This window comes from Hylobates moloch, unplaced genomic scaffold (assembly GCF_009828535.3).
Source record: "Hylobates moloch isolate HMO894 unplaced genomic scaffold, HMol_V3 SCAFFOLD_22, whole genome shotgun sequence".
Taxonomy (NCBI): Eukaryota; Metazoa; Chordata; class Mammalia; order Primates; family Hylobatidae; genus Hylobates; species Hylobates moloch.
Genome location: NW_026652297.1, coordinates 9,155,924 through 9,180,651, shown reverse-complemented (window position 1 = coordinate 9,180,651; position 24,728 = coordinate 9,155,924). Strand labels below are relative to the sequence as shown.

At 41.3% G+C, this 24,728-nt stretch overlaps 1 protein-coding gene across 11 annotated transcripts in view; it reads left to right on the top strand.

Moving 5' to 3' along the window:
• The window catches only part of ZBTB38 (zinc finger and BTB domain containing 38), an 81,293-nt gene that overhangs the window by 15,717 nt on the left and 40,848 nt on the right, over positions 1-24,728 (top strand). For 2 of the 11 annotated variants that reach the window (XM_032144206.2, XM_058433290.1), the window contains exons 1-3: positions 48-741; positions 2,749-2,814; positions 20,283-20,387. The gene's annotated coding sequence lies outside the window, so the exon portion shown is untranslated. Of the gene's footprint in view, positions 1-47; positions 742-1,821; positions 1,935-1,984; positions 2,633-2,748; positions 2,815-3,314; positions 3,762-18,705; positions 18,808-19,214; positions 19,510-20,282; positions 20,388-24,728 lie in introns of those variants that run through there. The other 9 variants (XM_032144212.2, XM_058433291.1, XM_032144203.2 and 6 more) reach the window with 6 other exon arrangements.

The following is a 24,728-nucleotide window of genomic DNA, read 5'->3' as shown; positions in this document are numbered from 1 at the left end:
ATTGTCTTGGAACATCACAAAATAAACCAATACATGGCTTTTAGGCTGGTTTTGACAGAGGGTGGACAGAGAACCCCACAAGGGGTTTGGAAACTGCCCTGGCATCTGGCTTACAAGTACCAGTAGGGGACCTGACCACATTCACCACCCTTCCCTGTAAAGGGAATAGAACACTATTTACTCATCTCCTGGGAACCTAATATGGATTACTGTTGTTGTCACTGTCATTTATTATTCCCGACAGAGGAGGCAGACGACTTAGTTCTATGTGGTCAGAGTTGATTCCATAACGTGTATATTTAGCCTACATGATAATAATTTGCGAGTATTTTTAAATGAATGTCTGGCTTTCAAACGTCATTAATGGGGAATATCTCAACAGACATGAAGAGCATTCAATGCCTAGGTGTTTGCGTCAACCTCCTCCCACCCCACTCTAAGGACTCTGCTTCCTAGATGACCGTATATTGAATTGGTGCCTTATAACTCAGCGTGATCATCTCTCTAATTCTCGACCCCCATGGTAAAGGAGGAATTGGCCTAAGGACACTCCATTCTAATTTTGTGACGCTGTCAATGCTAACCAGAGCTCATAGAGCAATGATGTGGGGGTGGGGAAGATGGTTCCACCATCGGTGTGAGACCAGGAGCTACTGTTTTCGTTAGAGCCACATTTATTTCTGGAGTAGTTGTGGGAGAGAGATGTACTCCAAAGAGAAGAGGACTCTCGCTATGGTTCAGGTATGACCCACCATCTGGACAACTCAACTCAGAGACTTTAAAGTATATAGGATATAGGAGGGCAGGGTACATTCCACACACTAAGCTAAAAATCACTTACGCTCTGGGGCAGGAGATAGAATGAGAGCTAGAAACAAAAGATCCAGTTGTGAAACCTAGTACCTCAGCTAAGGTGTTTGAACATATTTTCTCTTTTAAAAAAATTCTGGGGAGCTTCAATGTGTTGCTAACCTGATTATTTTCAGCCAGTCCTTACAGAAGATTGAGGTGCTGGAAAACTGGCAACCCCAGAAAATATTAATTCATTTTTGCACATGTTAAAATTAACAACAGCATATTCAGTGATGCGATAGGCAATTGAAGACTTTTGGAGAGATAAGAAGAAGAAAACTATAAATATTATATATTCAAAATCAGTCTCAGCATTTTATAAAAATGTTGGCTTATGTTCAGGATCTAAGGGTGGGGGTGGGTATGGTTTCTTTGTAGCTAAAGAAATAGAGTGGAAAAGAATCTGTTCTAGTTCCTTGAAAATAAAAGACTTCTTGTTTTATACAGCCTGGCAAATAAAATGCTTTTTGGTTTTTTTACCTGCCGGCAGGATCTGGAGGAAATTTTGCTAGCAAGCTATGCTGTTTTCCTCTTTGGGGACCTGGTGACACTGGTTTTGCAGCAAAACCGTATTTGCTTATTAGGCATTTCTTAAAAATCCTGAATAAGCAGCTCTTTCAACAGTTTTTGTTCCACATGTTAAACATTTCATTGCAATTCGAGCTTCGAGTGTGTGTGTGTGTGTGTGTGTGTGTGTGTGTGTGTGTGTGTGTTGATAGGAAGGAATGAAAGGGGGTGCATAAGAATTCTTGAAGGCTTTTTATTTAAAAAATTAATTCCTCACCATTACGTATTGAAGTATCTGCAGAAGGTGATTCCAATTTATTACATACCACCAAACTAGATCCCATCAATCTTGAGCAGTGGGGGTAGGGAGGTGGTATTGAAGACGACATGAAATTTGGTGTTTGAGTAGATGAGATTTAATTTGCGGAAAACATTTCACTCATAAAACGGGTATCAACCCAGTGTCAGCACTGACCTCCTGATGTCAATGTCATCATGCAAGCAGAGCTAAAATAAGCCTCAAAGTAAAACAAAGAAACATTGCATCTCAGCACAATACGATTTCTTCTCTTACAGTATGTACTATCTATAGCCTTTTGGTATTCCTATTAATGGCTTGTTACTTTACAGTTTAGCTTTTGGAGGGGGAGGGAGAAGATAAATCATTCTGCATTTTCTGTGTTCTGAACGCATACAGTATGCTGCTGTAAGTCTTAGTATTATTTAGGTCAGTATCCTAAGGATAGCTTTTATCGTTCATGATGGTCAGCTATACAGCCAGAGGAATTCAGCATCAATTTATTTTTCTGTTCTGATTTTATTCTGCTTCCAAGTTTTAAAAAATCCATTCACATTTTAATAAAATTCTGAGGCGGTATCTGCCGCTCTGTACTGCAGATACATTTAGCAGGATACATTTACACTGCTTGTGGTTAAAGGTTATAGCACGGATACAGACAGCTGATCATGCATTTTTCTACAAGCCTGCCGGCACCATTTAGGATTTTGAAAAATAATCTAGAAATGCTATACTCTTTATGAAAATTATTCTTTACTTTGCAAGAGCTTAACAATTTTGGTTTTTTCTTAGCAATTCTATAAAATTAACAATCTATAAAATGCATCCCAGACCAGATACATACTGTATTGAAAGCTTTCTTCAGGAAGAGAATATGAGAGTGTTCTTTCCAGCTTATTTTCTTCCTTAGCAAAAGGATTGTTTGATTCTCAGAAGCAGAAGGACACATTCATTGTGGAGCAGCTCTGCTTAAGTGTATGAAATGCCTTCTGTCTGGTTGCAGAATTTGGAGTTTGCTAAACAGTGTTTAGTGATTGGGCTCATCTTGCATCACCAGTTGATGACATTTTTCTTTGTTCCCTCCTACCCAGTTGAACCAAGACTCTGAGGCTGATATGCAATGTCACTTACAACATTAATCAGATACTGCATTTAAGGTGAGCTGTCCCTTGCCTCCTCCTTCCCCAGTGCTCGTGTGCTGCATGCAGTGCGTATCTTGCTTCTGCGAGCCTAAGATGGCAGGCAGGATTAGCCGTGCTTGTGCTGTGTGTGCATGCTGTGTCTAGAATTCATTACACGTTGCCTAGTATTTCAGATGTGAGTATGTAAATGCTCTGTATGCCATATCATCTGGTAGCGAAGACTTGTTTTTGCCTCATTACAGCCATAGATATTTCAACATCACCTTTCATTTCCAATTCATTTGCTTCTAGATGTTTGCTTTTCATCACATTCAAAATATGATTTTACCTGTCTTTTTTTAACAAAACCAAAACCCCCCACAAACCCTAAAAACAAAAACAACAACAAAACTCTGCTACCAGATGGTGTCTCTCCTTTCTTCGTGCATTTGCTGTCTTTTAAATAATGTATGTTGTATTGTTAATTAATGTGAATATCAAATTAAACACTTGAAACTTACATGTTTATTATGCAGGTAGGAGGCAAGGTGGATTCTATTTTTAACTCTTATGCACTCCATCATGTGCAAGCAACTCGGGTTCTCAAATTTGTATTTTCAATGCTGGTATCAGTGGTTTGATTTTCAGCAAATGTGACAGTGGCCTTTGCAGTGGTCAGCTCCGAGCTTTGAACTCTCAGAGGAGGAAGGGGAAAAAAATTCAACACACCACCTCCTTGGTTGCAGTCTCAGAAAAACCTTGGATGAGAAACTTCTTTTTTCAATCCTGTTTTCCTGTTGATAAATTCGGTTCTGTGATCACAGTTCATTCAAGCTGTTCTGCGTATGATTTTTGTGTGTATGTGACAATTGCATCTAAAACTTGTGAGCAAGAAGACAGAGAAATCAGTTGGTCTCCATCGCTTTACATAAAAATGGCTGAGTGTCTTGTCATGCTAGCACTGCATTAAGTGATGCATACAGGTAGGTTGAAATTTGCATGTTTTTATAGTTTTTTTTGAGGCATGCAGCAAGAACATTAGATGCATTAGAATATGACTTTAAAAAAAACAAAAATTAAATAAGACAGTTGTAATCTTTTGGGGGAGGGTTTTTAATTGGACAGCCTCTGCTATTCAGATAGTATATAAATGTGTAGCTTTTACAAACTTATTAAATGATTCTGCCATAAAAGGGAGATTTTTTTTAAAAAAAACATATATATGATAGGTGTGGTGCCATTAGACAACAAAAGAATTTTTTGAAAAGATTGATGATTCAGCTCCATTTCAGCTTGAAACTAAAAATAAATGGGTTTCTGGAGATGATTTCAAAGAGCGTAAACAAGCTTAATAAGAAACATTAAAAATATTTAAATTTTAAGAAGCGGTCTTTAAACGTGTTATATGAAAGATGAAAATAAAAACTGATATGCTTCCAAAATTAATTTTAGGTAATATACAAGAATACATTATATTATGTATATAATTTGGGGGGATGAGGAGTTACAATTTTTAAAGAGGGAAATATTAAATATAGATGGCCCTCTTAAAAGAAATAGAGCTTCACTAAATGAAACCGAGCCCCTAGAATGGTTCATTGCAGACCATATAGCTGTGGTTCTGGCACTTTTCAAAATAATTTCATGAGCTCTTTCTTTTGAGCTTAACTTCTCAAATATATTTTAGTTTCAAATTTAACACTGGGCCAGAACCTGTTTCCTTGGTAACCAAATCGTATTTAAACATGCAATAACAGATATGCAAAAGAATGTCTTTAAAAAGGAAACAAATGTTTAATGAAAAATTTACAGTTCTTTTTCCTCTCATATAGAATCTGAACTGGTTTTAGATGGTTTTTAATGCGGTCTTCAAGCCTTAAAAATTAAGCCATGTTTCTAAACATATAGAGAAAGCTTGCACAGTGACAGCTTTTCTCTCCCTCCTTTGTGCTCAGTACTTTCAAAATTAAGGTTTTCTTTGCAGTATGCTCCAGAATGCAGGTCAAGGTTTGTGTACAGAGGTGTAGTTTCATTATCACAAGTTCACCAGCACCACTGAAACAAAAGGTATTTCAGAAATTCTGAGAATCAGAAAATGCTTGTACTCTTGCCTTCCCTGATCCCTCCGTTGGTAACCTCAGTGCTGTCGGTAGACAAGGACCCAAACCCAAGCCTACCCCTCCAATGACAAGTGCACCCTGAACCTTTGTGGAAATATCTCTGTAGGTGTGTTAGGAAGATGGTGCTAAACCTGAAACCTCCCCGAGGTTTGCTTCGATGTGAAGAACATTGAGATTCAAAACCATCTGTGTAAATGGCTGCTTTATTCTAGCAGTTTAACTAATACTCTGTTCCATAGCACTATCGTAGAATTGAACCACTCTAATGGGCTGAAGGGTGGTGGTGGTGGTTGTCATGTTGTTTTGTGGCCAACTAAAATATTTTGCTTGGAGTCTTTCTCTGGTTCAATTATTTTAGAACGTGATTCATCTCATACTGATTTTGTTCTACGGGCTTGCCATGAAATACCCTTCCTGCAACACCTTTTTTTTTTTTTTTTTTTTTTGGCTATTGGGAGCCATTTTCTTTCTTGCCTGTGACTTTAAATGACTAAGTACATTTCGAATATAGTATCAGTCAGAAGATTGTAAACTGAAGGGAAATATCAGAAACCTGATTCAATATTGCCAATTTTTTTTAGTACCAACAGCATTAACAGTTGCAATAGGATCAAGCTAATTGTCATTCGCTCTTGAGCAAATAATGAGCCAGGCATTTATAATTAAAACACTACTGCTAGTCAGAAAGCTTATAACTACAATGTCTTCTATTTTGATAGGCCAGTACAAAGTAATCATTTTGCACCTATTTGAATCTTAATTACAAGATTAGATGGATGCAATGCAATTGTTTTACCATTAAAATGAATGCCTGATAGATTCAACAGTGTATTTCTTCTTTATGGAATGTCGATTCTTTTGTTTGTAACTCAAGCATGGTTGCGTCATCTTGTAGATTTTCATACTTAATGGGGTTTTTTTTGTGGCATTATTCACTTATGTTGCTCTTAGTCTTGCCTAAAAGAATTTTAAACCTCATTTAAGGATCTAGAAAGTCAAATAAGATTGTTGGGAAGTGTATCGTATCATCATCATTCTAATAAATAAACCAGTGAATAGAAAAATAATTACTATATATTACTTCGTTGTGTTTCACCTTAATATTTTGCCTTCATATTTCACAGCAATCTTGATAAGGCACAAAGCTTTCCTAAACTTACCCATTTACAATTATTATTGAATTTCCAAGATTAGCTGAAAGTGCTTCTTGATGATTGTAGAGGATGGCACTTACCCCATCTCATTGTTTGAAAAGCTATCCTGAACCCATTTACACTTTTTTGCTCCGGTATTTTTACTGGGCAGGCCAGAGCAGGTGCGACAGGAAGACTGTGCAAACAATTGCACTGTTCTCACCAAAACAAAATGGGCAAATATGTGGTTTTCTGTTGGAATGATTTATAATCTAAAATACTATGATATTTATAATACTACAATACCAAGATTGCATCTCTTGCCATAATACTAGAGTGGTATTGATCTACCTCATCCATTTCCATGGATCCCCCGGAGATGGACTGGTAATCAGACTATGACTTAGAGCCTCTTCACTGTTATATGAGAAGAATCTGGATAGAGATCTAGCACTTTCTCTTTAGTACTAAGTCATGCTAAGTCTTTGAGTTCCTGGTACCATGTGGTTCATTCTAACAGCTCCTTTCCAGGGAAAATGCTGTTCTTAACAGCTCTCTTGGTAAATAAACAGTCAACACATTTATTGAGCATCTACTATATGCCAGGCATATTCCAGAGAATGGGAGGGTGCTTGCAGGGAGGGGAATAAGCAAAAATATAGATGTAAATAAAGAAGGCAAGTGCACAGGGGAAAATTAAAAATTTAAAAACGAAAGTGGGCCAGGCACGGTGGCTCACGCCTGTAACCCCAACACTTTGGGAAGCCAAGACAGGAGGATTGCTTGAGACCAGGAGTTTGAGACCAGCCTGGGCAACATAGCAAGACCCCATCTCCACAAAAAATTTTAAAAATTAAATGGACATGGTGGCTGGTGTGCACCTGTAGTCCTAGCTATTCGGGAGGCTGAGGTAGGAGTATTACTTGAGCCCAGGAGTTCGAGGTTGCAGTGAGCTAGAATCGTACTACTGCACTCCAGCCTGGGCAAAAAGCAAGACTCTTTCTCTAAAAAAAAAATTAAAATTAAAAAAGATAAAATAAAAAGTGAGGGTTATGTGGTTCTAGGGAGGAGAGCCACTTAAGAATGGTTGATCAGAATGTTCTGAGGATGTGGCATTTAAGTGCTGATCTGTGTGCTGAAAAGGATCTAGTCAGGTGAAGGTCTGACGTGGGGCATTACCAGGAGAGGAGTGCTCATCACGCTCAGCCTTCAAACTTTCCTTTCTTTTGTAAATGTTGCTATCTCAGAGCCAGGTCTGACAGCTTCAAGGGCTGAGGCTTAACTTAGGTAAGCTTCCCCTACAGTAAGAGGATGATGGCCCAGGTCCCTGTGACTGGTTTTAGCCAGTCAAACTCCCAGAGTCTGGTACTCATGGGGTCATTGCCTTTGACCCAATCACGACCCTGAAACTGCTTCAGAAGGTACAGTACGTTGCAGTGCTAGGTGGTGATGAAATTCTGGCACAGATTCAGTGTCAACCCAAGAAATGCACAGAAGAAAGACCTCTCAGAGTAGAGAAATTTCTGAGAAGCCTCTTGCTTTATTTTTCATAAGAATTCCGGAATTTAAACCAATGGCAAAACATTGAGATAGTCATTGAATTTTTTTTCCAAAGGCAAAATGGTGGAAGGGTTTGTCTCATCTCATCTGGCCAGTAGATTGTCTTAGTCCTAAAATGCCTCTCACCAGAGTGAAGTTTTTTTCAGGTTTTGCTAAAACGCTTCAGCTCTGCGCACGTCTTTGCCTGTTGGTGGCTTTCTAAAGAACTAGTGAGGTTTTTTTTTCCTCCATTAGAGCAAGTCATTCTTTAAAAAATTCTTCTGAAGAATCAGAACTCTTTCATGCTTTTCAGGTTATTCTGTTGACAAAGGTCAGGGAACAAAGGGAGAAGTTTGCTATGCGAGTTAGAAACTATAAGGCTCTTTTGAGCCTTCTAAACATTTCAGAAGCACCTTCTAAAATTGATTCATTACTTAGCAGACTTTGCTTATCACAGTAGAGGCGGCCTGGCTGGCATGTTATACTTCATTTGGTTTTGAGAGGCCCTGAAACATTCCACAACATGAAGACAAGCTTGTTCGGTTCCTTTGTAGTAAAGTGGGGAAGGGGGCTGGTGATAAAGGGGCTCTCTGCCCATTAGTGAGGAAGGGGACTGCAACAATTCAGTTTACTTCTTTGAGCATTTGTTGAGCATCTGCTATGTGCCAGACACTGCTATAAGCCAAGCAGAATGAAACACGACATAGTCCCCTTATGAAACTGCAGTCCAGGTTCCCACACAAGGGTAGATCGTTGTATGGACAAGCACAATTGTGTATCCTCCCTGTTCCAGGAAGAAATAAATGGTGTGCTGTTCTCTTAATGGCCTTTTATACTGTTCGCTGGAGGCCATCCCTCAGTTTGGGGCATTTCAGCTGATGACAAGGACATTTCTTCACTTGGACTTTGGGTCTTGACCTCACCACCTTCCCGAGATATCTTGGCTCCTAATAAGCCACCGTATGTCTGGCTGCCCTTCTCCAAGCTGGTCCGCCTGCATTGCCAGGTGACCTCAATAACGGCTGCCACTTTTGCATTCATGAGCAGATGTTAAGTTGAGAAGCCCTCAAATGCAAAAATTTGAATTTGTGATGTAGGCAAGATATTTTTGCTTTTTTACCTTCCCTGGTTGACAGTGGGGGGTCTCCATGCTGGCTGTTCTGCAGAAGGCTTTCTGGGCAGCAGGTAAATCAGAGACCAGTTGCAAAATCAATTGTCTTTGTTAGGTGATCCCAGCATGCCACTGCCTTAGCCTAAATGTCTCATTGACCAGAAAATTGCTCTTTTGATCTCATAACTCATTTTGCATTTTTTCCCCCTTAATGTTCTCCTTGCTTCTGCAGCAATTCCTGCTCAGGGTTCAAGACTGAACACTCCCTATGTTTGGCCTGTGGAGGGAGTTTGTTTTCTGGTGCTGTTTGGTTTGAAAATTGCCAGTGTAAATATTCTTTCTGTGCTCATGAAAAGCAGTGGAGGCTTTCATTATATGCTTTCTACAATAAAACAATCCTCTTCCTTACTCTGTGGTCATCGCTGCCAAATGGATATTTTGAAATTTCTTTTCCTCTTGCTTGCTAAAATCTCCCACCCTGTCTGAGACCTTGCTCTAATTAAGGCCTAACAGTCCTGCCGACCTTCCCCAGCGCTGAGCATGACGTAGAGTCCCTGCCCCGAGGGCCTTACAAGCCAGTGAAGCCAGAAAACAAAAGCCACCAGCTGAGAGTGTGGTTAAATCCCAGAAGGGCAGTGCCCTTGTCATTTTTTTTTTTTTTTCCTTTTCTCTTGTTTCTTGAACTGAGGAAGGGAAGAGAGGAACCTGGAGCAGGGAAAGGAAGGAACTACACCATGGAAAGATTCTCTGAAGTACTCAGGGTACTGGGGAAACAATGCGGAAGAGAATGGGGTGGTCATCTGGGAAGCAAAATGGGGAGCTGGCTGTAGATAGAGAGGGCAGCACGGGGGCAGGGTGAGGATGCAGAAGATAAGAAAGACGGAACAAAGGAAGCAGTCAGGAGGCAGCCAGGGGACAAAAGGAGATGCCGCTCTGCTGCGCCATGGAGCTGGCGGAACAAGGTACCAGGGAGAAAGTGGGAAGGGGTTGCAACTAGAAAAAGAAGGCTCAGGAGAGACCTTAAATGCAGGTTGCAGGCCCTGGTTTAGAACTGGGCTTCCCCTGTGACCTCAAGGCAGCTTTAGTAGAAAGAGCACTGGTCTAGGAGTCATGCATGGTTTCATTCCACCACTTAACTCTCCAAGAGACCTTGAGAAGTCCCATCTTCTCTGGGCCACGGTTCCCTCAAAGATAGAGTAAAAAAGAGTCTAAAATCGATAAGGCAACAGAAACATGTAGTTCAGATTCCCATAAGAGCCTACAGACTGGGTGCTATGATGTACTCTCTGGCTTCGCTCATAATGTTGGCCTTGCTACTTAATTGCCCCACGTTGCCTATTGTGAAGTGCCTACAGATTGATGTCCTTAAAGGTGATTTATTTACTACAGAGTCATATGAACTTTCCATTTCTTTTTTCTTTCTTTCTTTTCTTTTTTTTTTTTTTTGAAACGGAGTCTCGTTCTGTCGCCAGGCTGGAGTGCAGTGACGCAATCTCGGGTCACTGCAACCTCCGCCTCCTGGGTTCAAGTGATTCTCCTGCCTCAGCCTCCTGAGTAGCTGGGACTACAGGCATGCACCACCACGCCCATCTAATTTTTGTATTTTTTTTTTTAGTACAGACGGGGTTTCACCATGTTGGCCAGGATGGTCTCAATCTATTGACCTCGTGATCCGCCCGCCTCGGCCTCCCAAAGTGCTGGGATTACAGGCGTGAGCCACTGCGCCCAGCCTGAACTTTCCATTTCTATCCAAGTCTCCTATTCTACATGCTGAGGATGCCAGAGGGCCCCCTTAACACCACTCCCCACTACCCACTACCACCCTCCTCCCCATCACTGTACTAGATCTGAATTAAACATTAAATGAAATAAGCAGACTTTTTATTCATGCTGTGTGATCAAGTGCTTTTGGTCATCTACAAATCACAGACTGAAGACCTACCCAAAATACCTGCTGGACACTGCAGATTTTAGAAATTATTTTCCCCAAAGTCAGGTTGCCCACTGCAGGCATGCTAGTTTGCTTTGGGAGCCCCCAGAGCCTTCCTCTTCCTTCCTTCACCAGCTTATCCAGCCCCGAGTCTGAGTGCCTGTGGAGCCATCCTCAAAGGATATTCTGATTGTTTGAATCGCTTGGTCTCCAGGAGAACCACACCTGGCTGGCATACCAGCATTTAGCACTGCATCATCCCTGTACTTCCTGCTAAGCTCTTATGGGAATCTGAACTACATGTTTCTGTTGCCTTATCGATTTTAGACTCTTTTTACTCTATCTTTGAGGGAACCGTGGCCCAGAGAAGGTGGGACTTCTCAAGGTCTCTTGGAGAGTTAAGTGGTGGAATGAAACCATGCATGACTCCTAGACCAGTGCTCTTTCTACTAAAGCTGCCTTGAGGTCACAGGGGAAGCCCAGTTCTAAACCAGGGGCTGACAAACTTTTTCTGTAAAGAGTCAGACAGCAAATACTTTAGGCTTTATAGCATGAAAAAACAAATTTTCAACAAATTGAGTTTAAAGATCTACTTGGTTTTTATTAGCAATTCGTGAATCAGGCAGCACACTATCTATAACAAATAGGAAGGTATTCTGTTGGGCATGGCAGAACAATTGGTTTTTAGAAGGTAGCTTAGGCAGGAATAAGGAAATAACATAATACAAAAAGCAGATTGGTTAACATCAGGTTACCGCAGGTAATTTTCCTTATAAAGGTTAAAGCAGAGGGGACTGCTTTATCATTCTGGCTAAAATTGGCCTATTATCTCTCTCCTAATTTCTCAAGCCAGATAAACAACTTCATTTCAGTTTAGTGATGTGGAACTTTAGAGTGAGTGACTCCATTTTGGTTTGGTCTCTTGGGGCTTAGCACAGGAGCCAGTCTAAATCAATGGCCTTCTATACACTTAATTTAACAGTGGGTCAAGACAAAACTGAAGATACTTCATAGGTATTTATATAACAAGTGACAAAGCAAATTTTCATAAATTTTGTATTGATGAAATTCAAAATACAATAATATATAATGTTAAGTATAGTAATAGTGATATACTATCACAGATACAGAAATGAATAAATGTGACTGTGTCTCGAAACTTCACTTATAAACTCTGAAATCTGCATTTCATATAATTTTCACATCATGAAATACAGGCATACCTCAGATGTCACAGGTTCAGTTCCAGGCTACTTCAACAAAGTGAATGTTGCAATAAAGCAAGGTACACAAACTTTTTAGTTTCCCGGTGCATATAAAAGTTGTGTTTGCAGGCCGGGCGCGGTGGCTCAAGCCTGTAATCCCAGCACTTTGGGAGGCCGAGGCGGGCGGATCACGAGGTCAGGAGATCGAGACCATCCTGGCTAACACGGTGAAACCCCGTCTCTACTAAAAATACAAAAAATTAGCCGGACGTGTTGGGAGGCAGGAGAATGGCGTGAACCCGGGAGGCGGAGCTTGCAGTGAGCCGAGATGGCGCCACTGCACTCCAGCCTGGGGGACAGAGAAAGACTCCGTCTCAAAAAAAAAAAAAAAAAAGTTGTGTTTGCATTATACTGTAGTCTATTAAGTGTGTAATACCATTATGCCTAAAAAAATGTACATACCTTAGTTTAAAAATAATTTGTTGCTAAAATATGCTACTGATATCTGAGCCTTCAGCAAGTCATAATCTTTCTGCGGGTGGAGGGTCTTGCCTGGATGTTGAAGGCTGCTGACTAATCAGTGTTGTGTTGCTGAAGGTTGGGGTGGCAATTTCTTAAAATAAAACAACAGTGAAGTTTGCTGCATTTATTGACTTTCACAAAAGATTTCTCTTTAGTATGTGGCACTATTTGATAGCATTTTACCCACAGTAGAAATTTCTTTCAAAAGTAGAGTCAGTCTTCTCAAACTTTGTCCTTGCTTCATCAACTAAATTTATGTAATATTATATATCCTTTGTTGTCATTTCAACAAGGTTCACAGTGTCTTCACCTGGAATAGATTCCACCTCAAGAAACCAGTTTCTTTGCTCATCCATAAGAAGCAACTCCTCATCTGATCAAATTTTATAATAAGATTGCAGAAATTCAGTCCCATCTTTAGGCTCCACTTCTAGTTCCTTTGCTATTTCCACCACATCTGCAGTTACTTCCTCCACTGAAGTCTTGAATCTCTCAAAGTCATCCATGAGGGTTGGAACCAATGTCTTCCAAACTCCTGATATTTTGACCTCCTTCCATTAATCATGAATGTTCTTAATGGCATCTAGAATGGTGAATCCTTTCCCAAAGGTTTTCAATTTGCTTTGCCCAGATCCATCAGAGCAATCACTGTCTATGGCAGTTATTGCCTTATGAAATATATTTTTAATAAGACTTGAAAGTCAAAATTATTCTTTGATCAGGACTACAGAATGGATGTTGTGTTAGCAGGCATGAAAACAACATTTATCTCCTTGTACATGTCCATCACAGTTCTTGGGTGACCAGGTATATTGTCGATGAGCAGTAATATTTTGAAAGAAATCTTTTCTCTGAGCAGTAGGTCTCAACAGTGGGCTTAAAATATTCACTAAACTAGATCTGCTGTCATCTAGTCACTGTTGTGCCATTAGTAGAGTACAGGCAGAGTAGATTCAGCGTAATTCTTAAAGGTCCTAGGATTTTCATAATGGTCAATGAGCACTGGCTTCAACTTAAAGTCACCAGCTTCATAAGCCCCTAATTGAAGTTTTGAAGCCAGGCATTGATTTCTCCTCTCTATTTATGAAAGTCCTAGGTGACATCTTCTTCCAACAGAAGGCTGTTTTGTCTACATAGGAAATCTGTTGTTTAATGTAGCCACCTTCATCAATTGTCTTAGCTAGATCTTCTGGATAACTTGCTGTAGCTTCCACATCAGCACTTACTTCACTTTGCACTTTTATGTTATGGAGACAGCTTCTTTTTTAAACTTCATGAACCAACCTCTGCTTGCTCCACATTTTCCTTCTGCAGCTTCCTTACCTCTCCTAGTCTTCCTAGAATTGAGGAGAGTTAGGGCCTCACTCTGGATTAGGCTTAGGCTAAAGGGAATGTTGTGGCTCGTTTGATCCTCTATCCTGACCACTCAATCTTTCTCCAGATCAGCAATAAGTCTTTCTTATCATTTCCGTGTTCATTGGAGTATCCCTTTTAATTTCCTTCAAGAGATTTTCCTTACAACTTGGCTAAATGCTTAGCACAAGAGAGCTAGCTTTTGGCCTGTCTTGACTTTCAACATACCTTCCTCATGAAGCTTAATCATTTCTAACTTTTGATTTAAAGTGAGAAATGTGCAATTCTTCCTTTCACTTGAACACTTAGAGGCCATTGTAGGGTTAATTGGCCTAATTTCAGTATTTTTGTAGATGAGGAAATATGGAGGTCCAAGGAGAGGAAGAGAGGTAGGGAATGGCCAGTCAGTGGAACAGTCAGAACATAAACATTTATCAATAAAGTTCGCCATCTTATATGGGCGTGGTTCATGGCACCCCAAAGCAATTACAATAGTAACATCAAAGATGACTGATCACAGATCACTATAACACATATAATGATAATGGAAAAGTTTGAAATATTGTGAGAATTACTAAAATGTGACACTGAGACACAAAGTGAGCACATGCTATTAGGAAAATGGCACCAGTCAGACTTGCTTGATGCAGGGTTGCCAGAAACGTTCAACCTGTAAAAAAAGACGCAGTGTCTACAAACCCAATAAAGTGAAGTGCAATAAAACGAGCTATGTTTATATTCTCCTTTTGATTTTTTCCCAATAATTAAAAAAATGTATAAACTATTCTTAGCTTGTAGGCCACACAAAAACAGGTATCAGGCCAGATGTGGCCCGAGGGACCTAATGGGTTTTGCAGGCCCATTTTCTCATTGGAAACCTGTAAACTGGGGCCCTATTGGCCAGATTCAGTCCACCTGCGTGTTTGTTTCACTTCTAACAATGTTTTTAGTTGAATGAGTCGCCAATATTTTTGTTTCTTGGTTTTAGAATGATATTACCTTTTTTTTTTTCAAATTATAAAAGTAGTATATCCCTACTGTGAGGTTATTTGGAGTGCTGAACATTTTGGCCTTTTATCTATGCATGCTGCATTTTTTAATAGTTGAGATAGTATTTTGTAGACAAACTATGTATCTTCTTGTCTGCTTAACACCCTAGCAGAAGCATTTTATATCATTTTAAATAAAGACTTTTATTAACATAACCTTTTAAAACTTTATGAAAATCTTAAACATGTGTAGTAGAGGCTAGTTTAATGAGCCCTCAGTTAGTTCTTTGACAATTATCAGCTGCCAGCCAATCTTGTTTCATGTAAATCTCCTGTATTTTTTTTTTTTTTTTTTTGCACTGTTCTTGTAACACTTCTATAAGTTTGAAATATTTCGGAATAAAAAGTTTTAGAAATGTAGATTACTTTTAAAATATATTTTTAAAATGTGGATTACTAAAAAAGAAAAGTAACCACAGTACTAGACCACACCAACAAAGAACAGTAATTCTTTAATAACATCAAAACATAATAGCATTCAAAAAATGAGAGGTCATCTTTTAAAAAACCAATTTATTTGTTCAAGGCTCAAATCCAAATAAAGTCCATACAGTGCAATTGACACTATTAAATTTAATTTATAGGTCTCTCTCCTCTCTTTTTTTCCTTGCTATTGCTGTAAAAATTTTGTTGAAGAAACTGTAGTTTCCCCCTATCTGAAATTTGGTGATTAGCTCCCTTGGTGCTGTTTTATGTGTTTCTCTATCTCAGAGATTTCCTGTAAATGGGGAGTTACATCTACAGCCTTGATCAGATTTATATTATTTTTTTTTTTAAGTAGTCAACATTTCATGGCTTTTATATAAAAATCCTGATTTAGGCTCCCTTAGGAAGTGCTGCAGAGCCGGCATTTCCACCTGGCAACAATTGGTCTGGGGTTGGGTAGCCACCATCCCCATTCCCCACCTCCCAACCCCATTTAGGTGGGACTTGAATCCTCCTGCAGGCCAAAATTCATGACACTTCCCATAAGCAGTTTCACACATTCATCTGCCTGGCTCCCACAGGCATGGGAAGTTGACACCCCTATTCTAAACATTGCCTCTTCAAGGGCTTTGGTAGATTTACTACCAAACACATACATCACACACAACAAGTAGCCTTTCAAGAATGTAGTAGAGATGAGAAAAAATGATTTGGAAAGAGACTTCCTTAAAGTGCTTGAAGGGAAAGAGATAAGCAGCCAAATTAGGGGAGGCCAAGTTATAGAATTTGGTGAGAACCCAGGTTGAGGGAAAGAGGAAAAAAAGTAAAACCACGAATTAAATTAACAGAGTGCTGCTAGTGTGAGAGTTGGAATGAGTTAACAGATTCCTAACCAATAGTAGGAAACAAAGACAGCAAGTGGGTTTAAAAAAGATACTTTAGTCTTTTGATATAATATTGAAACCTTAAAGAGAAGACGTTAGTAAGTGTTAAATTGGCCAAGAGTCCTAGTCAGAAGGTGCAAGCAGGCAGTTGTAGGATAACGGAAACCTGTGTGGAGATTAAATGAATGAGGTAGGAAAGCCTTCTAGAAAAGGCCCCTGGAAAAGGATCAGGAACCATGTTGTGGGAATGGTGAAGAACCGGTGGAAATTTAAGAGGAGATAATCTTGAAAGCCTTGCTTTTTTTTTTTTTTTTTTTTTGCAAATGTATTGAAATGAGAAGTATTATAAAGACAGAGGAAACACATCATGTTTAGTGGTCTTGAAAATGATAAACTTTTACAGAAAAGAAAATAATTATGACAACTTGGGCCCTTCCTGGAAATTTCCAGATAGTTCCCCATACTCAGAAGAATGATTAAGAGAGAGAATCTGAGACTGGTTATGAGGAAGGATGGAAAATTTTGAAGGACGGGTTGATTATGTAATTTTTAGACTGTGTTGTTTAAAACTGTTGCTGTGATATTTAGTTATTAATAACAATTTGGGGAAATCTAGCCACTTCTGGAGAAACATTTGGCTCCAATAAGAAAGAAATGCCACTGTTTGTGAATTCCCAAGTGGATGTAAAGACCCATTCACTTGCTAAGCCTCTTAGGAAACCCAGAGCCGGTTTTACCCTTAACAAGCTGTTGACAGAGTCTGGTCAAGGTACCACCTGGAACATGTTAACAATACAAAAAAGTGGATGTGGAGTCAGACCTGTGTTTCAATCCCTTTATGTCACTCACCATGTGACCCTGGCAGATTACCCATGGAAAATTTCTAGGGTGTAAAGGTTGTTTTACACACAGTAGCTATGATTCTCACTGCTTGGATGGTAAGAACTTAGAACTCTGAAAACTTCCAGTACCAACAGCAGCCTACAACAGCCTACAATCATAGCGCGCTTACATAATACCAAGTACTCTTGAAAATGCTTCACATGTATTATCTCATTTAGTTCTTAAAAAGCCCTACAAGGTAGGCACTAATATTAAAATTAGTCCCATTTTATAGATGAAGAAGCCACGGGAGTTGAGCTAACTTGCCTAAAGTGTTAGCCTTGTAAGCAACAAAGCTGGGCTTTAAATCCAGGCAGGCTGAATCCAAAGTGGAATTGCCTTGCCCTACCACCTCCCACCTTCCAGTCACAGGGAAACACAGAGAGCAATACCGCATACTAGCACTTCCCAACCCTGGTTCCTTATCCATTTGCCTCAGTTTTCTTGGAGGTCTTTGAGTAATTTTCAGAGTTTCCAAAAGCTTCAGTGGAAACATACAAACATGCAATTATTAATAGACCACAAATTTTTTAGGTTGGAATCCACCATTAACAACAGGTTAGCTCAGGTTTTGAGGAGGCTCTGATTGGTAATTGCATATACAAAAACATTGCAGGTTTTTGTTTTTTTTAAGTGGGAAGACGAATCATTACTTAATAAATGCAATTTAGTTGAGTAGATCTTTCTGAACACATGGCGTATGGAGCAAGAATAAAGGGTGCTTGGCTTTGAGGAGGTTGGGAAATGCTAATATACATGTGTACGCATGTTGCCCAAACTATCGGCCTTCAAAACTCTTCATTTTTAAATAACATGATTCTTTAATTTGACTTTGAGTCAATATATTTTTCCCTTATTATTTAAAATGTTTTGTTGGCTTTATATTTCATATTGGAGTCTATTCATCAAGTAATCACATTCTTAAAACATGGTCAGGAACTGGGATGCAGAATTTCAAGTACTGTAGATTCCTGGCTGAAAACGTAAAGAATTGACTTTTTAATCTTTTTAAGCTGTGGCCTTGAATTTTTTTTTTTAAGAAAATTTAACAATAAGACTCTACTATCAAAACACAGGGAACATGGACGATTTAAAAAAACAAACAAACAAACAAAAAAAACACCTGTCCATTATTCGTGCATTAGCTCCACATGGCCAGCTTGTGGCAGGCCCTCTCTGAATACTTTTTCAATGAGCAGCCCCTGGATCTTGGAAGAAAGATGCCAGCGGCCAGGGCCCTTCATTTAAAGAAGAGGACTGGGTCTTTTGCGTGAAATAGTTTCTGTGCCACGTTGGGAAAAATCAATCTCGGCCTCTCTTGACGGCCATGGAAAAATACAGGTGACTCCTTATTCCTGAGAATTTGATGCAATTGAAACAGCGACTTTGCGAATCCTGTGTGCAGAGTCTGGAACAGGAGCCCACGGACCCTTTTGCGGCCCGAGGCCTTGTTCTGACAGTCACCAGGCTCTGTGGCCCAGAGTCCTAACTGCGTTGTCCTTCGGCAGGTTCTGAATTGTGTCCTCCCCTAGGAGGCTGAGGCCGCTGCCTCCTTGGTGGGGGGCCCCGGCTGGCCACTGGGTCGGGCATGGGGCCTTGCGGGGCCCTCGGGGGTCCCGCCGCCGCCCTCCTGAGGCCTGGTCCTCGGCGCCGCAGTTCCCCTAGCCGCGGGCCCGCGGGGCTGCGGGTCGGGCCGACCTCCTCCCGGACGGGCTGCGTCCTCTGCCCCGCGCCGGGGGCGGGCCGGGCCGGCAGAGCCGAGCCGCCGGCGTCCATTTTCTGGGCGGTGCTGTGCAGCGCCGCGGCCGGACTCACGGGTCCGGAAGCACCATGGACCCCCTGGGAAACGCGCCGGCGGCGGAGGAGCCGAGCCCCGTAAGTGCCCCTCGCAGGGTCTTCGCAGGGCCGGGGGCGGGACGGGGCGAGGCGCGGCCTGCGGGCGCGGCGCCCGGGGCGCCGCCAGCCCGATCGCTCCTCGCTTCTGGAGGGAGCCGGGAAGCCGGGCTGGGGAAGCCCTCGCAAGGGTTGAGCTCTGCAAACGCAGCAGAACCGAGGTGCCCGCGGGGAGGAAGCGCCCGCAGGTGCCCCGACTCCGGGGCCCGCGCCCGGAGCGGGGCGGGGCGGGGTGGGTTCGGCTGGAGAGTGCGGGCAGGTTGCGCGGCATCTCGTGGCCCAACTGCGCGGCTGTGCTAGAGGGCGGGGGCCGAGGAGGAATGCGCTCCTGGGGCTGGGGACGTGGTGGGCTCGAGTCCAGCGGGCTCGGGCACTGTTTTGACAGTCACACCTCCCGTCTCCTGGATTGGGAATCGGACCCTAGCCTGAACCTACGGGAATTTGGTAATTTCCTTGATGCAACACCAAGCCCCTGGAATTGAACGGGAAGTGCAAAGGCAGGGCCCTGCCCCCCAGGGGTTTGCAGTCTCAGCCGCCTACTTCTGCAGTAGTAAGGTCTGCTCTGTTGGTACAGCATACAACACAACCGCCCGCCGTTAGCCACTTTTTTATAGGGTACATCATAAATCACCTGAGATTTTAGGCTGTCCGCGGTTCCACTTTATAACTCCTGCACTGCGGTAGGTAAGTGCCTAATTCCATTCTGGACATTGGCCCTAATTGAGTATCCCTTCTAAGCATCAATTATAGGTGATATGTGTTATGGTGCCTTATACATATTTTAAAGGTTAAAGACTTCTTCTGTGAAGCTCAACTACTTGGTCAGATTCTCATGGTTAAAAAATGTGAAAGAGTTTTGTCCTGGTTTCAGAGAAGCAGCTAGTGAGGCGCTATATCTAAGTGTAGCGTTTTTCAAGAGTGGGGGACCCATTCGAAGATTGTGGGATCAGTTTAGTGGGTTGCTACTGGAAATCTTCTTAAAGATATAGAATATATAGTACAATACAGAGAAGAATAGAAAAAATAACGTGCATTGCACGTAGTAAGGGTAAGCATTGTTTTATGAGGTTTTTGGTTTTCAGTTTATATCATGTAAATTTTTAAAACAGTGGGTCACTGTCTGAAAAGTTTTTAAAACCCTGACTTACTGGTTAATAGCCCAGGCTTTGGAATCAATTGAATCTGGATTTGAGTCCTAATTGTCACATAAACCAGCTGTGTGACCTTGAACAGGTTCCGTGGCCCATTAGAGTCTCCGTTTCTATAGCTGTAAAATGGGGGAATGTTCCCTATATCTGAAGGTTGTTATGAAGACAACATGAAACCACATATGTCAACCACTTTGTGGGTGTTGACTTATGTGTTCGCTATGTGCTAATTGCAGTTATTATTGTTGCTAAAACATGAAATCCTAGCAGCTAGTCATGGGACACTGCACTTTTTTTTTTTCTTTTTAGATCTTGATGTGGAAGAAATGGAGGACTCAGAACCAAGGATTTCCAAGTGATTTCTTCCAAAGCACAGGAATCTCACTCTGTTAAAGCTGGTCTGTTCTAACTGAGGTAACTAAAGTCGCGTCTCTCCTTAGTCTACATGAGATAGGAAATGGTCTTTCTGAGGGACTCCCAAAAGGTATGTGATTCAAGACAGCAATCCACCAAGTTTTGGGGTTACAAAGTGACCATGACACTCAAGTGATATGTTACTGGGAGACCAGATGTGTGAAGCCCCCATGATGAAGGGGAACTAGGAGATCAAGGCTTTAGGACAGCTGGTTTCTTGTTCCAGTTCTGTCAGCAATTGTCGTGGGGTCTTTTACCTGTCTCTTCACAGATCTCTAGTTTCCCTAGGCTGGAAGGATGCACTGACATTGCTGAGGCCCAGAGAGTTTAAATGACTCTTCAGGGTTACCCAGTGGGTTGGGGTCAAGGCAGGACTGGACCTTGGATCTTCGTTGCTCAGTCACGTAGCCAGCTTCAGGGCCCTCTGTGAGGTGAGCGCTCTGCTAGGCACCGAGTATACAAATGTGAAGAGACCATTCCCGGGACACTTGCAGCTGTCGCAGACAAATATTGACGGCCCAGCACACTAAGCTCTACCTTGGAGCCATAAACAAGGTCCCGGATGGTGACAGTAACAACTACCATTTGTCGAGCATTTGTGTGTGTGTGTACACTAGGCAGTGTGTGAAGGGCTTTAAGCACAGTATTTTTTATTTACCCCTCACGATAGCCCTATGAGGTGAGGAAGAATAGGCGTAAAGGATTGAAACGTGAAAATAGAGACAGGTCATGGAGAGCTTTGTGTCTCATACTACATGTATGAAGTCCCTTCTGGGGGCACAGGTCTTTGCCAGGACTGCAGAGTGCCTATCCTGGAGGAGCTTGCAGCCTGATTCCAGAGAGGCACAGTAGGATGGATGGTGTTTGCCATTCACCCCCACCTCCTTCCCCTGCTTCTCCAGCAGTTGCAGAGTGGGGTCCATCGCAGGGACAGACTGGAGTCATAGACACACCAAAATTCCTACCTCTAAAGTCAATTTTTCTTTTTTCTCCTCTTAAATCTATACTTCCACCCATCTATTAAAACTTATGCCCTCAATTTATAAATGATAGTAAGGCCTTCTCTGAATTCATTCATTTATTTTTCATCAACAAATGTTTATTGAGCTTCTACAAGGCACTTGGGTACTCAAGACCAGACAGATTTGTTTTTACAATCATATTAGTCATTTCCAGTCTCTTAGCAAAGAATTTGTTGTTCAACTGTTAGCAATTTTCTATTGTTAATATGCTGGAATGTCAGCTCCATGGATGTTGGAGATTGACCCATACGTAGAATTCCAAATGGATGTATAGGAAAGTCATTTAAGAAGTCTTAATATCTTCAGAAAGGAATCTCACACTTCTCTTTAAAAGTTTGATTTTGTCATTCTTGTTACCTGCTTACAGAGGCCTTTTCATTTGTACATTTAACTCATAATCCAAGAAAAAGCAGTTTGGCAAGGGGGCTTTGTTTGGTTTGAAATGTTCTCTTCTTTTAGCTTTGTAGGCCACAGAAGACTGTGGGTATTCAAAAGTAAAGTAATTTAAGAAATATGTTTGTTTAATTTATAAAGTTAGAAAATTAGAGATAGCCCTAAGAATTGCAATAAGCCACAGAAATCAAATCGCAAAACTTGAATGCTACCTGTAATAACTTAATCCCCAAATAAAACGAATGAGATGTTGAATGTGAACGTGCTTTGTAAACTTTAAGGTGTTCTATGAATGTTGTACAGCAATCTACTACAAGTATGACTGTGCTAGAGAGAATGGAGAATTCAGCTGCCACAAAAATCTGGTCTCTTCACTCTCAGACTCTGTTGAGGAAAGAAGATATGCAGAAATAACCATGTGATAAATGCAAAAAGAAGATATTTTGGCAATTTGAGGAGGAAGGGGTCCCTTTTATCCCTAGCAGTCAAGAGACTCTTGAGAAAAAGCATCTAAGCAAGTCCTTGAATGATGTGGCATTTCAATAAAAGAGATGGGGAGGAGGCATTTGAGATAGGAGGACTAGTAGGAGATGGAGAAACTTGGAGCATATTCAGGGAAAAGCGTCAAGTCCAATTGAGTTAGAACTGGTCTATATACAGGCATCAAAACTGGAGAACATTCGGTGCCAGATGATACAGTCTTGAATGCCAACTAGGAATTGTGAATGCATTAACCAATAGGTGTCATTAAAGGTACTTGAACAGGGGAGTGTTGTGGCTGTGCTTCAGGACCAGGCTCTTGTGAGTGGCTTGGGGGGAGATCGGGAGGAGAGGCAGGGCAGAAACTAGAGGCCAGAAAGCCATTTAAGCTACCACAACCCACCAAGGAAGAAGAGGGGCAGGAGAGGCCTGAAATGGATAACAATGAAATGGGAAAGGAACAGATGCAAAGGGAAGAACTGACAGAATCTGATGTCTCAGTGAAGGAACAGCTAAAGCTGACACTGCGATTTCCAGAGCAGTGGTACCCATGGAGGAAACTCAGAAGGAAGTAAGGAGCTGCATTTTAGAGGTGCTGTGTTTGCAGTGTTGAAGCATGCTGTCTCCCAGGCAGAAGGGGGCTTTGCGCTCCACAGGAAGGCCAGGGCTCGTTTGGGAGTCTTTGGTTTACAAGAAAAAGTCAAGAGACGGGAAAAGAGATTTTTGAGAGAGAATATAGGGGAAAAATGGTTGAGGATGGAGCCTTTTGAGAAAAGAAAGGAAGATCTAGGGAGGTAGATAGAAGTCTGGCAAGAGAGTAAGGAAGAACCATGGAAGAATGCAACTCCAGAAGCCAGCGGAAGGGGGTTCCTGATGGAGGGAGCCAGGCACGTGAGACCGTGGAAGGTGAGGGATGAGCTTAGGAAGACTGGTGGATTGACAAGTGCAAAGTTACATTGTTGGTGTTTTCCTTTTTAAGGTAATATGACATGTATGATGAATATTGAGTGGTTTAATTTACACAAATCAAGAATCACTCTTAAATTTGTCCCCGGCAAGTCCCAAAACACATTTCTGATTATGAAAATTCAGGCTGTTAAATGTGGTTTTGTTAGTAGTCATACACTGTATTCTGTTGTCAGCATACAAATTAAAGAATATCCCTTAATAGAATGAGTCCTTTTAAAACTACATTTCTGTTGACACAGAAAGTTTCAAACAGTAATATAATTCCATTGCCTTTTACCATATGGCTATTGTAGGACATGTGCGTGTCTGCGCGTTTTCACGTGCGTATGAGCTTAGTACAATGGAATGAGGAGACTGGGGTCAGATAAATCTAGTTTCACAACCTAGCTGGGCCACTTTCCAGACTTGTGACTTTAGAAGAGTTTCTCTCTAAGCCTGCCTTTTTCCATGCATAACTCATATAGGATTATTTGGAAGACTGATTAATATATAATTGGGTCAGGATTTCTATATACCATAGTAGGTAATTAATTAATATTGGTTCCCTTCCCCTCACAACCTTGTATAGATATGTAAATTTATATATTGTGCATCTACACTTAAAGCCTTATCTTTAAGACTCATTTTAATTTGTTAATTTTATCGCAGAAAGCACACACCTCCTATTACCACTGATTTATTCTGGGTTAGTCCCAGTGACCATCAATTTAGTATGGACAAGAATCCACCTGGGGAACTTGTCAAAATGTAGATTTCCAGGTGGGGCAAGGGAATCTGTGCTTTAAACAGCACTGTCATGGCTGGTGACGAAGATCAACAATTGCCAATTTCTGCGAAGCAGAGGAAGAGATAAACCTGAGATTTGAGATGCTAGTTTCAAATCCTGTTTCTACTAGAGATATGTCTATGCTCAAAATTTCTATATCGTTAATGTTAATGGATTATATGCATAATCAGATAAAAGCAAATACATTCCAGAGAGTCAGGGAATGGTGGTATTATTGCACCCTCCCACCCCACATCGTCTCATTGCTCTCTGCTGTGTGATCACAGTACTGGATAACATGCTGCCTGCAAACCAGTTTCTTTTTCTGTGGAATAAGTGATGACACCCTGTCCCCATGGCCAGAGTTTGCAAAACCATTGTAACTTGTTTGTTAGCAATATATATATAGTGACAACACTACACAGTCATGCCATTAAAGTATTCTACATGACTCTGTCTTCTGGTGGATAAACATCTCTGTCATTGTATTATTTCCCTCAATCTCTGCATCTTAAAGTCACTTAATTTTTAGGCTAAAGTTCATATTCTTTATCTATCCCAACTCCATTTTATAGATGAAAAAATCATTTGGCCGGGCATAGTGGCTCATGCCTGTAATCCCAGCACTGTGGGAGGCCAAGGCTGATGGATGACCTGAGGTCGGGAGTTCGAGACCAGCCTAGCCAACGTGGCAAAACCCCATCTCTACTA